We start from the raw sequence: 13,936 nt of genomic DNA on the forward strand, positions 1-13,936 counted from the left end.
GCGTCTAGGCTAGACGCCAGCACCACATCCTGTGGCAAGGAGTTCCACAGACTGACCACGCGCTGAGTAAAGAAATATTTTCTTTTGTCTGTCCTAACCCGCCCAACACTCAATTTTAGTGGATGTCCCCTGGTTCTGGTATTATGTGAGAGTGTAAAGAGCATCTCCCTATCCACTCTGTCCATCCCCTGCATAATTTTGTATGTCTCAAATGTCTCAAATTATCAAATGTCAGGGATGGGAAAACCTAGAGTGACTTGACTTGAGTCAAGTTGAGTCTCCGCCCCCTGCGACTGGACTTGAAAATGAGTCATAATGGGGACACTTTCTGAGTTGTCAAGTCACTCCTTTGCAAATCTAAAGGACTCCAGTCAATTCACTCCCTTTAAAAAGCCTGCTGTGGAAAAAAATGGGGCTGCTGCCAGGATTGTGTGTGTGTCAGAGTTCTCTTTGAACACTCCTCTGATGTCCCCACCCATCTGCAAACAAGGTGGGAGGGACTGCAAGAGAGTGTGGAAGGAAGTGTCAAGAGGGAGGAGGGTCATGAGCAAAAGCTGCGACGCTTACCAGGATGACCTGATCCTTGGCAGCCCTACTCAGAATAGTCCCACTGCAGCTGGTCATTCAGTGAGGCTTTCTCTGCCCAAGTGCCTCACAGCAGCCATGCAGTGAAAAGTGTGATCACTATGAACTATCTCCCGATCCAGCTCCCCTGCCTCCTCCCCTCCCTGCGCTTCTCCAACCAATTGTAAGGCAAGAATGCCCTTGTCCCCTCCTTCTGCCCGACCTCAGCAAAGAAAATACCAGACTGCCCATCCTTCATTCAATGATCATTGAAGGAAAAGAGAACCCACTGCTGCCTCCTCCCTCCCACCCTCTGCAAAGGCAAAACATTAACCCTTCCCTGCCTCCCTGCTGCTCACTCAGCCTGAATGATGGCATCACGAGGTTTTTCATGCCGCGAAAACCGTAAGCAAGCACACCCAGACACAGGCAGACTCAAGTCAGCATGCGTGGGGAGAGTGCCAAGTCAGGGGGTCCCTGACTCAAGTGATTTTCAGAGTCTTCCATACCTGTGACTAATCACAGGCTAAAAGTCCACAAGTCAGCTAAAAATGCGCATTTTTGTAACTTGAATCCGAGTCACTTGATTCAAGTTCCCAACCCTGTCAAATGTATATTTTTTAATTTAGTAACTGTTTAATTTCGCAATTTTATTCCTCTTTCTCTTCTATCATAGTAAAGTCATCATAAAGTCATCCATAACATTTTTTTTAGTTTCTCCTACCTGCCACCCCCCCCAGCTGTCTGCAAAGCTTATGAAAGGAAGAAAACAATGCTTTAAAAGCAGCATTTTAGCTTTCATTTTTCACTATTTATGCCATCTTTTATTGTCCCTTTCCATATTTTCCTCTGTTTTGTGTTCCTTCCATTCTCCATTTCTTTCATGAGAGGTTGCCATCCTTTGGTTCAGTGTGTGTGTTTTATACAGTGCTGCAGGTTTTGTAAGTCCATTACATTTTCTCTAGCCATATGCCTGCCATTGCCTGCGCTTGGTTTGGTTTGGCCCTTTATATATAGATATAAATATAGATATGGATATAACAGGCTTATATAACATTCATTAAAATTAACAGTCTTGGAATAGAATTAAAATAAATGAACTACTATAATCATTTCTCTTGCAGTTGGGTACAGACTGGAGATTTTCAAGCAGAGGCTTGACAAACACCTGTTGGAGATGCTCTAGGACAGGGGTGCCCAAACCCTGGCCCAGGGGCCACTTGCGGCCCTCAAGGCCTCTCAATGCGGCCCTCAGGGAGCCCCCAGACTCCAATGAGCCTCTGGCCCTCCGGAGATTTGTTGGAGCCTGCACTGGCCCGACGCAACTGCTCTTGGCATGAGGGCGACTGTTTGACCTCTCTGTGTGAGCTGTGGGTTGAGAGCTCCCTTCACTGCTTGCTCTTTCACATCTGTGATGCAGCAGCGGCAGCAAAGGAAAGGCCAGCCTTGCTTTGTGCTAGGCCTTTTACAGGCCTTGAGCTATTGCAAGACCTTCATTCATTCATATAAGTTCATCTTTAATATATTAATTTATGTAAACTTATGTAAATTTATTCAAATTTTAAATGTAAATTAATTCTTTTTTTCCCCGGCCCCTGACTCAGTGTCAGAGAGACAATGTGGCCCTCCTGCCAAAAACTTTGGACACCCCTGCTCTAGGAGAATTTCCTGCTACAAACTGGGGGTTGGACTAGATGACCTATTAGGTACCTTCCAACTCTATCATTCTATGACCTACAGAAACAGACCAACAGTTAACCATTATAGAAATGAGCAGTCAAAATCTTTCTGGAACAAAACTGTTTTACAGCCTGAGTGACCGAGCTAGTGAGCTCTTCATTTCCTGAAAGGTCGCCTAGACTGGAGCCTCAGGACAATTGCTGTAAGGGTTGCCACTTTCTGGAAAGTCAGGGGAAGTCAAAATTGTGATTAAAATATATTCAAGTAGTGGATTTTTGACCTGCTGCTGCAAGAGCATGATATGTTCTTGTGGCAATTGGAATAGAGAAGCAGCAGAATACAAGTAAAACTTAATGATGCCCTTTCCCAGCTCCACCTTTTTCTCAGCTCCACCCCCAGCAACCAGCCTAATGTGTTTGTTGAGCTCTTGCAGGTGGTTCTGTGTATGGCTGTATCTGAAACCACATTTTGAAGATGGCTTCCAAGAAGACACTTTTTAATATGCAGTGGCTGGATTTCAGACTTCACCCTGATTTCATTCCATGGCTATGACCAGTTGCTGGAGACAGATGCAAAGGTTATTGTAAAGTGTGCTACAAAACCTTTGAACTAAGTAATAAGAGCTGTGGAGTCTCATGCACAAGGACCATTACATCAGAAGAACCTGAAAATTAAATCAACAGTCCATCACAATATGTTTGTATCTTGGTGTAATTTTTGATGCAGTTGCAAAACAGATGTTGCTGCAGTTAATGTTAAAAGAATCTGATATTAAATCTCTTACTTTGACAAATACTTTTTAAATCTTAGTATCAAGTTATCATTTGATGTGTAATTTCATGCAGAATGCAGTGCAACAAACTGTGTTTGAAATTATCTCTATTCTAGCAAGAGATAAGTTATAGCCAAGCTATAGCCAAAAAATGTGGGGTGGGGTAATACGATGGTGCATCACCATACCTATTGCCCAGGGTTTTGACACCCCCCCCCCCACTGCATGGGAGGAGATCCATCGTGGGGGTGATATGCTGGTCTCCTGCACTTCGTAACACCAAACCCTGCTGACAGCAGACCAAAAGAGACTCATAGGAGGAGTATGCAGTGTGTTAAAGGTATGCAAGGTGTTAAAGATAAGAGCCAGTACATTGACTGGGCCCAAATTGTAACCCATGGAGTGCCGGCAAGTTTGGTTGAAGATGTTCTTGCCTCCCAACATCCATGAGGAGGCAGGAGTACTTCTGTGCCCTCATGATGTCATTTGGTGACTAAAAAACTTATGCAGAAGTCACATGTGATGTTACTTGTACTACTGTGTCTCTATAGGTTTAAATTTCCTTGTGTGTGGCAGCTGTGTGAGGCTGTAGTTTGGATAAAGACCACAGCATGGAGGTAGACTGTTTACCTCCATGCTGATTTTCCGCTGAAAGTAGTATGTCCATGAAAACTACTTAAAGCCTAAAAGTGCAATTGGTTACAGTGGAATTTTAGGGTTAAATAGCCACTTTGTAGAGGCAAAAACAGTGTGTTGGTACAGAGCGAAATGCGCTTTACCTCCACATTGTGGCCCCAGTTCAAATTGCAACCCATGCAGCTGCAACACACAAGTAAACCTAAGACTGTAATAGTACCATATGCATTTCTTGTCACATGCAGTTTGGTCCTGAAACTTTCTGTTTCTGGTTTGAATCAAACCTCTGCCAGCAACTTACCAGGTAGAATAAAGCAAGACACGTCCTCTCAGCCACCACGCCTTCCCCCTGTTTTCAATATGGAGATGATGATACTGTACTTACATAGAATACTTATATGCAGGTGGGTTTTGGTATCCACGATGGAGCCATTCTCGGATCCCTCTCAGATACTGAAAACCTCGGATAATGAAATCTGTGGTTTTGGCGCTTTAAATCTTCCAAAGATGACTAGAGCTGTGCTTGGTTGCTCTGGATGGCTTTCTGAAGCCTGCAGAGGCTGTGCATGCACACCCACGACCTCTGCGCACTTCAGAATGGCTTTCACGGGCAATAAAAAACTACTCGTCTTCCTGGGGCTCAGAATGCCTTAAAAGGCATAAAAAGTCACTTCCAGTTTTCTGAGGGAAACAAGAAGCAGCAATTTTTTGCCTGTCATTCTGAAGCCTGCTGAAGGCACAAGTGCACGTGAAATATATCTTCATGTACTTAAAATGATATGCTATTGCTTATTTAGTTACCCTCAATCAGGCAAGATTCACTATGATTCTTGCGGCTAACATAGTCTATTTCATCCAAAAATAATACTGAAATCCATGCGCCTTATTAATTTTGCTATAAATAATGTCTTGCACATGCTTGGAATATTAATGTGCATGCATTTGTGCAATGTGCATCTCATGTGAAAACAATATGTCACCATTGGTGGTTGATCACATAATTACTGATTTACAGCTCAATCCTGAGCTGCCCGGCTGTAGCAGCGCTGAAAATAACTGCCGCAACATCCAACACACCGCAGGCAACTGCCGCCACCTCCTTGGGAGAAGGGGACTTTTGTCCCCTTCCCCACGTAAAGTGAGCAGCCCTGCAATGGGGCTACTCAATTCTGCGGTGACTCAAGGATCGGCGTAGAATTTAGAGCCTTCGTGTAAGGCAGACAGCCCAACACAGAGGCTCGGGATCCAGTGGAACAAAGCTCCACTAGTCTCACCTCCCTCCCACCCCTGGCAGGTCTCTTCCCCACCCTATCCCTGCCCTCCCTCTGCCTACCCCGCCCCAGAACACCTCCTCCCTGCCTCCCCCCATGGCCCCACCTATCTCTCTGCCACCCAGCAGTCCGTGAGAGCGCTGAGCGGCGGAGTTCCAGTGCTAGCCCAGCACCAGCCAGCATTGGGCTAGCACTGGTGCTAGGGTAAGCTGGCTAGTGGTAAGCCGGCATGCACTCATTAGGATTGGGCCCTTAGTGTAGTATTTCTAGGTCAGATTATTATTAAGAGATAATTGCAACTGGAAGTAGTCACTGGGAGGCAAACGAATCATGCCATGAAGGTCTGTGTCTATCCTTAGCTTTGAAAGAAATTTGAAAAAGGGCAGTAGGATCAAGACCCAGAATGGAGAACAGATATCCTAGGATATTTTGCCATCCATGTGAGTTCTGGGAACAGAACCCACACGAATAATGAGGCTCAACCTGTATTTAATTTTCTGGTGGCGAGGGGAGCATGGCTTCAGAGTCGGGGGGGGGGAGGTGAACAGTGACCAGTGGAGGCTGTCGCATATGCGGGCTGTCGCTGGTCAGAATGTTGTTAAGCGGAGTATTTCAGATGGCAGTAGAGAAAAGGAAAATTTTGGGTTCTCTTTGTAGGCTACTAAGGATTGTAGGCTACTACATATGATGTTAAGCCTGTTAAGGGTTGATGGGCTTGTTTTTAACTTAATAAACAGAAGCCAGGTTGACCTCCCCCCAATGGATTAGAACCATAGTGCAAAATGGGGGATTTTAGTCCTATGTATCCTTTTTTTTAACACCCTCCTCTCATGCAATGTTTAACAAGGAAAAAAAGAGAGAAAAGCCACCATTGAAGTATGTAATATTAATGCATCTTCATTATAATTTTCTTTTAAGATATAAAATATACAGTGTAATTTCAAAAATGATGACTGAGTATTTAGAGGGATACTATGGGCTCCCCCCCCCCCACTGAAGCTTTTTGTACTTAACGATGAAGGTTAGGCCTCCTGTCTTTCCTTGGAATTGCGAGCGGGCAGTTGATTCATGGACGTGTCATGTAGCATCTAATGGAATTTTGATGACCCATCCCATTGCCTACTGATGTTTGCTTTAAGAAGAGAAGGGCTCTTAAGAACGGTTTTGAATTGGTAACAAGTTTATGGACTGGCTTTTTTGTTTCAGAAATTAACTACTTTAATTACTGTCCTTGTCTGCTCGGCTATTACTGGCCTTGTCTGCAATGTTTATAGTCCTGCCTCTTTCCTTCTATGGGCCACTTTAATTATCTGTGTTAGTTCAAGAAGGAGAATAAGATTTACAAGGAATGATCTCCCCAATTTCCCATTGTGGTGGGATTCTGTGAGAGACCCCGCAGTCAAAATCATGTTGGGGTTTAATTGTAGACAAAAGCATATCTCTAGACTTTGATTCAATACAATATCTCAGTTACGGAGTGACTTGTGTATTAGAAGATACCACGTTGCATTTATTTTAAAACACTGCATAAGCTCCTCCCTGTCATTCCATTTTGTTCGATCCCTGTCCTTTTTAAATTTTGAACTTTTATTCTGAAAAGCCTGGCATAAGAGTTTAACAAAGCACTTTATCGACAGGATAAGTAAAATGAAGAATCAAAGAGGCAGCCTTAATGACCTTTTGTGGATATAAATCATTAATGCTATGTGTTACTGTTAACATCCTGTATGGGTCATGAAAAAAAAAATGTAGTCTTCCTTCACAATGCAACCATAGGTGTTGGTTCTGAATATAATTTTCCATTGCAAGCAGAAATGTTTTCCCACCTTTGATTTTTCTTCCTCTTTGGATTTTTGTATGTCCTCTCTGCCAAATTTCCCGTTGAGTGTGAACCAAAACAAACAGACTGAGTATTTTGTTTTCAAAGATCCTTTAAAAATGAACGGCCACAGATTGCATTGCTTATTTTGTTTTCTGCATGTCTCCCAAGGCCTTATTTTATTTTAATTTTCACTGAAGGCATTGTTAGGTACATCTGATTTCACAGAAAGCTGTAATCTGAGAGGTTCTCTAAACCAAGAACAGGCATTTTAAGGCCTCTGAGTCATGTCCATTCTACAAACATTTTATCCTGGTCTGCCCAGGCCATGCTCCCTCTGCGTGGCATGATCTAGGTATTTTGAGATAAAACCTTGGTGGCAGGCTTTAATTAACTGGTATGTCGAACATGGCTGGCCCTGATTGGAAGGCATTAAATTATATTGCAGTATTCGTGTAATGCTAAGTGGTTTCTCATAAGGATTAATTCTAATAATCTTAAGAACAGAAAAATACCTACTCGATCAAACCAACTCTTCATCTAGTTCACCATCAGGCATCTAAAACTGGCCAAATAGGTACTTTGGGAGTCACTGAGGCCTCCTTAAGGTGGAATGGTTGTTCCTGCAGCTGCATTGACAATAGCAAGTTGGATAGGATTGGGCCCTCCATGGGTTTGCCATGCATTCAAAAACCTCAATTTATGAGGTGAAGTTTAGTGATGTTACAAGTCTGCCAACCCTTCACAAATTGGGAAAAATTCTCATCCCAGGTACAGTTCAGTGGTAAAGTGGCAGAGCCTAATGGTGCCTCCCCCCAAATAAACTGAGATTAAACTTTCTGTCCATGAGAAAAGAAATGGAGACATTTTGGCAGGCTGACAACCCTGTGTCTCCCAGGAAGACAGGCATGAAGGCAAAAACCCTTTTCATCCATCAGGTCCCAGCCCTGGATATGAGGTTTATTGTGTTGAAACATGAAGTTTTAATTTAGCTTTTGTGGCGACCTTAGTTCTCCTCGGGGAGAAAGCTGGGGTAAAAAAATACTATTAAATACATAAATAAGCCATTGGTAAACCTACCCTTTAGAGATTTGTCTAATTCTTTTTTTCTTTTTTAAACTGGCTAGGCTAGTGGCCATCACCACAGCTCATGGTAGTAAACAGAAGGAAATACTCAAACAATATTGCATAAGTGCGCTCATGTTCCAATGTCAGCATTATTTATTTATTTACTTACTTACTTAGAGCCCAATCCTGAGCTTGGGGCTCCGGCTTTCCTTTGGGGTGCGCCGTCGCAAATGTACCGTAAGGCACATCTGCAAGACTTACCACCGGGCTAGTGCCCATGCTAGCCCAGCGCTGACAAGCGCTGGGCTAGTACCAGGCAGGCACCCGTCCTCCGCTGCTTGGCGGTCTCACAGACTGCCGAGCCATGGCACGGTAAGCAGGGGCGGGGAGGAGGCGTTCTGGGGAGGGGGGAAGTGTGGGGAGGGCGGAGAGAGGGCGAACGGGAGGCATGACAGAGAGGCGACGGGCAGAGAGAGGGCAGGCGGGAGGCAGTAAAGTGAGTAGCCCCATTGCGGGGCTACTTCCCTTACCCGGGGGAAGGGGACGAAAGTCCCCTTCTTCCGAGGTGCCGCCCGCGGCAGGCTGAGGTGTGTGGGATGCAGCGGCAGCCATTCTTGGTGCCGCTGCAGCTGCGCGCCCTGGGCAGCTCAGGATTGGGCTGCCCCTTACTTACTTACTTATTTACTTACATACTTTGATTTCTATACTAAGAACAGAAGAACAGTCACGCTGGATCAGGCCATAGACCCATCTAGTCCAACTTCCTGTATCTCACAGTGGCCCACCAAATGCCCCAGGGAGTACACAAGACTGCTTTTCTAAAAACCCAAATTGATGTACAACAGACAAACACATAAAGATAAAACATTAGAATCAGTTGTTAAAATATGCATTATGAATGAAACTATCAATAGTTTGCAAATAAATAATTGAAATGCTGCTGCTATTATTATTATTATTATTAAATGCATACTTTGATCTGCTCAGAAGCTGCTTTGCTTACTGTGTTTTTTTGAACCAGTGCAGGATATTTTTTAATATCTAAAACGAGAAATGAATGTAATGGCTTGAGAGTTACTGCTGGTTATGCTATTTGAACAAAGAAATAATAACTGTTTACTGTGAATAATCTTTGTTCAGAAGAGAGGCCCAAGAGTAGGCTAGCGTGAGGAATGAATTATTCTTTATTTCCACACAGCATGATCAGGTCAGGGTTGAGGTTGAGGGCAGTGAGGTTGGAGGGTGGTTGTGAACACGAAACTTGGCATATTAACAAATAAGGGACTGAATGTTTCATGTCCCTAAGTGTGCTGTCTTTAATGGTCACAGTATCCCTGATATTTTGAATGGAATTAATCACTAGAGCTTTCAAGACCAGCTTTATTGCAGTCTTGAAAATAGATATCCAAACAAAAATCCTATAAAATTAGCAGCCTCTGAATCAAACTTAGAAATGTCTGTGAATTTTTAACTGCTTTTTATTACCTTTGTTTTCTAGGTCTTCAGGGATTTTCACCATGTTCCTGGCAGCACAAAGTCCCTATGTAACCATACGGCTTACTTCACAAACAGTAAGTTGCTTTATCGCTGCTCTGTTCTTACTGTGTTACTCAAGGAAAGTTAGTAACACTTGTGTTTTACTGGTGAACAGTTTCTCGTGCAATAAACAATGACAAAACTATTTATTTCTCATTTTTATATATCACACCCTTTCTCCCAGAAACCAAGGGCAGAATGCACATGGGCTATCCTATTGTATCCTCACAACAACCCTCTGAAATAGGTTAGTCCAGGAGAGTAGGCCTGGCTTAAAACTAGCTGATGAGTTTCATGATTGGACAGGGAATTGAACCCACATCTTGTTAGCCCAAGTCCACTCTACCCACTATTCAGAACAGTGGTGTCTACGGCTTGTTACTGCTATTACTTCTGTATAAGTATATTATTTGTCCTCAGTACAGTTGTGCGCCATTCAGCAACAGGGATCAGGACCGTGATCCCTGTCGTCAAGTGGTACTTGATGCAATCCGGACCCTCTGCAGGGAAGGGGATGCTCCGCCTCCCTTCCCTCCGGAGGGTTGTCTGAGCCTCCCAGAAGCTGTGTTTCCACCCTCTGTGGTGCTAAGGGAAATTGCATCTGTTGCGCGGCTTCCAGTTTTATTGACGAAACTGGAAATTGCGTGAGAGATGCGATTTCCCTCAGACTGAGCCTTGCAGAGGGAGGCTTAGACAACCCCCTGAGGGGGAGGAGAGCAGAAATCCCCTCGCTTTCAAAGGGTCGGGGTATGCACCCCCAATGACCACGTGATTACATGTGGTCATTGGTTATGCGATCCTGGCGTAAGCCGGAATGTCGCAAAATGGCACACACCTGTATTTGTTTTAACCCAAGTTACCAACCGTATTTCCTGTCCACATAATAACCTTACTTCTGGTTTTGTACCAGCTATCTTGAGCTGATATTGAAATGTATTAGCTTTGTTCTATTGACCTACACCTTGACTCACTAGTCTGTTCCTGAACCTCATAGACCTGAATGACTGCCAACACCTTCCTTGGATCGGCCTCTGACCTATAAAACATGCCCTTGCTCTGTTCACTAACACGTGATTTTCTAACTGGCATCTAATATCCTATGTTTCCCAGATTCTACTACCAGAGAACAGTCTTACAGATTCCCAGACTTTCCACTGGGGGCCAATTTATGCAATCAGCAGAATGAAGAAACCAATCTTTTCCCATGGGAAACGCAAGACATAAGACCCTAGCTGCACATAATAAATTAGAATATGGGGAGATGGCCAGACTGAACATTATTTAAAACTTTTCTACATCTTTACATGGCATGCTTATGTGGTCCCAGTGATTAAACAAAGTGCTTCATTCTAGATCTAAATTTAAATTTATTTTGTTGTGTTTTTATTTTTCCTGAGACCTATGCAAATGCATTCTCATGCTTTTGAAATATGTTTTAAAAGCCTGTTTAAAGCTTTACTATCTCAGGGAATTCTTAGAGATCACTAAGCCACGGTTTACAGTCATCTTTGTTTACAGCAGCACTGCTGTTGAAGCAAAGATAAGGCTGCAGGAAGTACCTCTCAAGTGTCAAAAGCCCTCACCGCTTATCCTTTTACATTTGTGTCCAACATTCAACATAATAATTTCTGATTGTCAGCCTTAGGCTGATACTACAGGCAAGCAATTCTTTCCTATTCATTATCACCTTGAGTGCTCTTAAGGGAGTTTGGTTTCCCTACACTTCTACCGAAGATCAATTGAGATAATCTTGGATTAATCCCATTGCGCTCTAGTTTTGTTTATTGCTTCCTTTGTTGTGAAAGGTACACAAATTGTAAGGATATTGTCCCATGTCATTGCTCTTCCTTTTCACTTAACCCAAATACATGCAAGAAAAGGAAGCCTGAACTTCCAAGTCCTGCATTTTGTATGGCTCATTAGAAGGTCTGTTTATGGCAATTCAAATAATTCACCTCTGTGTCTAGAATTTAGAGCATGTTCACTAATACATACTGAGCATTAGGCATATGAACACACTGATTTGTAGTTTTGTTTCTTTCTTGTTTAGTATATTCCATAATGGCAGCATGTACGGGTCTCTCCTAAAGCAGACACATTTAGAACTGGCCTCTTAAGTATTAGTGAGATTCCAAACCTTTGACATCCTTTCTCACAGGATGATCACTCTCAAGCAAAAATGAGATTTGCAACCTTCAGTGCTGTGAAAGGGGATCTGCAAACTACTGCACTTTGGGGTGAACCATCCACAGGGATAAGGACCTTTTCAGATACGCTTTAAAAGTGCCTATGAATGTCCATTATTTGTGTCCACATGTGAGTGTTGTGTACCCAGGACAAAAAGCAGAAAGGAGTTGTTTTTCTGCCTTATGAATGTTCTACTCCACTTAACTTTTAACTCCTCCCTGCCCTCAAAATATAAAAGTACAAGTGGAGCCTATTTATCCGCGTTAGTTCCGTTCTGTGACTCGGTGCGATTAACAAAAAACACGTTGTGCTAAATTCCATAGAGTTACGCAAATACACTGCAGCCTGACACTTCTGGATGGAAGAAAACTAAGGCAGCTGTTATCAATCCCCTCCCCTCTGTTCCATACTCAGCCCTCCCCGTTACCAGCTGCCTGGCTTTTTTCACATGGGATGCTGATCTTTTAAGAGTCCAGCCCTATGCGTTTCTACTCAGAAGTAAGCCCCATTGTAGACAATGGGGCTTACTCCCAGGAAAGTGTGGAGAGGATTGTAGGCTAAATCTCATGCTTTGTTTGGTGGGAAGGCTTGCTTGTGTCGGTGATTGCCTGTACCATCTCAATGGGGGGGAATTTGGCAAACACTCCCTGGGATTTTTAAAGCAATCAGCTCTGTTGCTACCATACCTGCCCCTGTGTGTGTGAGTGAGTGAGTGAGTGAGAGCTACAGAGATTTTTGGTCCCCCCCTTCCCCTCTTCAGCCTCTTTGCTGGCTCAGGGGCTCCAGGAGTGTTACTGTTCCTTTGCAAGGGGAACCTCTTCCAGGGCTATTTCCTTGCCTGGGCGACACAAAGCCTTTTCGAAGTGTTTTGGTCTTTCTGGAAATGGAGCAAAATGCCAGCGCAGGACAAAGGAGGCAAAGGTGTGTGTGACTTTTGGTTCCCCCACCCCATTTACTTTGAGACAAATCCACAGATAAAAAATCTGTGGATAAATAGGCTGCACCTGCACATTTAGTAATATATGTGAAAAAATTGTGTCTCATTGCAAATAGTTTTGTTTCTGTTCACACAACCATTGTGCATTCACAAAAATGGAGTGTGAGGAAGGAATCGTACAGTGAGAGAGATCGCATGGCTGAATTCTGAAAACACTTCCATTTGTACATTTTGCTTATAATAAATATAGTAAAAAAAGTTATTGGGTTTTTTTCCTTTTGAATTTATTTTATTACTCTGCTCAGAAGAAAATACTCTGTGCAATGTCTCGGTGTTGCAGGACCAATTTTAGGAATTATGTTGAATTCTTTTGGGATTTTAAGCAAATGTTCCAAGTGTTCTTATTTATCAGGGTCACTCCCCATTTTCCAGCATCTATCCTGGGTAAATGACTCTCCCTATCTTGTCTCTGAAATATCCTGCTTTATATCCCCAACAGGCTCTTAAATCAGCTCTCAAAATAACACTTGCATTAGAATTGCATTAACTAGGATTATTCAAGCAAACTTTTGATCCTCACCATGGCCTTTGCTGGTCACTGCTTTGTGTTGTGGCTTTTGGAAACTGCTTTCTAGACAGCAGCACCTACTGAGAACCTCTGAGGAAGGAAGTGTGGCTCATCAGCTGAAACTAACACACTGCTTAATGGAGGTGAGCCTTCCCTTGTTGGAAGCTCCTAGGCCATAGTTCCTACTGACAACTCAGGCAAGGGATTGGGGCTGAGCAGCTAGAATATTTGCCTTCTGGGGATACTTTAGTAATGTCTTATTAGTGTGAGCAGTGCTGCCTCCAGGTCTGGGTGGGCCCTCTTCCATGGGTGGGCTCTAGTTTACCTTGAGGTGTGTGTGGTGCATGTTCTGAGAGAGCATCATCTGAGAGAACCGTGTCACTGCACAACACAAATCCTCAGGGCTTGGTTCTGGGCCTTTTGATCATCCCAAGAGCCCTAGCAAGGCCTCAGCTGGCTAGTCAGCCAACTCCAGACTTGAGTGAAAGCTAGCATTGTCATTCTTCAGGGTTCAAGGTCCTCTGCAGTTTCTAGAGCAGTAATTTTCAACCTTTTCCATCTCAGGGCACACTGACAAGGCACTAAAATGGTCAAGGCACACCACCACGTTTTTGACAATTGACAAGGCACACCATGCTGCCAGTGGAGGGAGGGGGAGGCTCACATCTCCCATTGACCCTACTAATAGGGCAGGAGGTCTGGTCTAGAGGGTAGAGCCTCCATTTGCCTGAAGATTAACATCCACAAGGTCGGCAGTTCGAGGCCACCGGCACCGTGCGACCTTGAAGCAGCTGGCAAGCTGCAGCTGAGCTGTTCCATCTGCTCGGAGCGTGGGAGGATGGAGGCCAGAATGTTAAACCAGATCGGAGCGTAACATCTTGAATGTGGTGGTTCTTGA

General features: G+C 43.8%; 1 long non-coding RNA gene across 4 annotated transcripts in view; it reads left to right on the forward strand.

Moving 5' to 3' along the window:
• The window catches only part of LOC136645417 (uncharacterized), a 398,421-nt gene that overhangs the window by 124,306 nt on the left and 260,179 nt on the right, over nt 1-13,936 (forward strand). For all 4 annotated transcript variants that reach the window (XR_010794131.1, XR_010794128.1, XR_010794130.1 and 1 more), the window contains one exon: nt 9,309-9,381. This is a non-coding gene — a long non-coding RNA (uncharacterized lncRNA). The remainder of the gene's footprint in view (nt 1-9,308; nt 9,382-13,936) is intronic.

The sequence above is a fragment of the Tiliqua scincoides genome, chromosome 3, assembly GCF_035046505.1.
Source record: "Tiliqua scincoides isolate rTilSci1 chromosome 3, rTilSci1.hap2, whole genome shotgun sequence".
NCBI lineage: Eukaryota > Metazoa > Chordata > Lepidosauria > Squamata > Scincidae > Tiliqua > Tiliqua scincoides.